Below are 1,929 nucleotides of genomic sequence, written 5' to 3'. Positions count from 1 at the left end.
CAGGTCTGACCTGGACTTACAGGTCTGACTTGGACTTACAGGTCTGACCTGGACCTACAAGTCTGACTTGGACTTACAGGTCTGACCTGGACCTACAGTTCTGACCTGGACCTACAGATCTGACTTGGACTTACAGGTCTGACCTGGACCTACAGGTCTGACTTGATTGTCACTTTCTCTTTACAACATCTAATCACGACTAATTCATCTAGTCCTGGTCTAGTCCTGATCTGGTCCTGATCTGGTCCTGATCTAGTCCTGATCTGGTCCTGATCTGGTCCTGATCTGGTCCTGATCTGGTCCTGATCTAGTCCTGATCTGATCCTGATCTAGTCCTGATCTGGTCCTGATCTAGTCCTGATCTGGTCCTGATCTGGTCCTGATCTGGTCCTGATCTGGTCCTGACTTAGTCCTGATCTGGTCTTAATCCAGTTCTGGTCCAGTCCTGGTGTGTTTCATTGCAGTGATCCAGACAAAGTTCTGGTTGAGGTTCTGTTAAAGAACACCTTTGTTCATTACAGGATCTGAGGTTCTGTTGGTCTCAGGTCCAAACAGAACCCTGGTCTGAGGGCTCAGGTTCTGCATGTTCTGACAGAACTTTACGGAACCACAGGAACTTCTGATCGGACTGAAGAACCTGTGGGTCAGAACCTCAGACGGTCCGGTCCCTTCAGGATCCAGAACTGAAGGACCAGAACCACCTGTCCACAGACAGAACACAGAGGACCCAGGACCCCACGGCGAGTGACGTCACCAGGTGGCTCAGAGGTGACCTGATGAGGGTCACGTGACTCCAAACAAACGCATGAAACTCAGTCCGGTTCTGTTGGACCCGGAGTTGTTCTGAGTGAAACCGTTTGAGTCTGCTCAGAACCCGAACAGGGGGTCCTGGTTCTGGTCCCGGTTCCGGTTCTTACCTCTGCCGCTCTCCTCGTACATCTCAGCTCCTCCAGGCGACCAGCATCTTCAGGGTCAGATCCTCTGCAGGTCCGGTCTGTCCAGGGTCTCGTGGGTCACGTGAGCGTCTGACCGCTTGAAGATTTGATTGATTGATTGACAGATGGATTGATTGACAGCTGTACATCCCAGCAGCTGAACAGAACCGCTCCTTTAATCCCTCTGTCAGCCTCTCTCCCGAACCGGGATTAAACAGGAAAAGCTTGTCTGCGCGCGTGCGTGTGCGCGCTCCGGGAGGGAGTGCAGCTGGAGGTGATTTAAAGAGACAGAAAATAAAAATGTGAAGTTTGGAGCCTTTTTAAAGTTTTTAATAAATCCTTTAGTTTACTACCTCCACAAAGACTGCATGTTGTCTGTAGCTGTTTGTTTGTTTGTTTGTTTGTTTGTTTGTTTGTTTGTTTGTTTGTTTGTTTGTTTGTTTGTTTACAAACTTAGAAAGTTCTGAACAGATTTTCATGAAGTTTTCACAAAGAATAAAGGCTTAAATTCTGGTGGAGATTTGATAAAACAGAACAGAAGATAGATGAAGGATGGATGAGAAATGGATGGATGTTTGGATGATGGTTGGATGAAAGATGGATGGATGATTGGATGATGGTTGGATGAAAGATGGATGGATGGTTGGATGATGGTTGGATGGTAGTTGGATGATACATAGGTGGATGGTTGGATGATGGTTGGATGAAAGATGGATGGATGATTGGATAATGGTTGGATGAAAAATGGATGGATGATTGGATGATGGTTGGATGAAAGATGGATGGATGGTTGGATGAAAGATGGATGGATGGTTGGATGATGGTTGGATGGTAGTTGGATGATACATAGGTGGATGGTTGGATGATGGTTGGATGAAAGATGGATGGATGATTGGATAATGGTTGGATGAAAAATGGATGGATGATGGTTGGATGAAAGATGGATGGATGGTTGGATGAAAGATGGATGGATGGTTGGATGATGGTTGGATGG

Source organism: Austrofundulus limnaeus, unplaced genomic scaffold (assembly GCF_001266775.1).
Source record: "Austrofundulus limnaeus strain Quisiro unplaced genomic scaffold, Austrofundulus_limnaeus-1.0 Scaffold1043, whole genome shotgun sequence".
NCBI classification, from domain to species: domain Eukaryota; kingdom Metazoa; phylum Chordata; class Actinopteri; order Cyprinodontiformes; family Rivulidae; genus Austrofundulus; species Austrofundulus limnaeus.
This window is presented reverse-complemented; position numbering follows the sequence as displayed.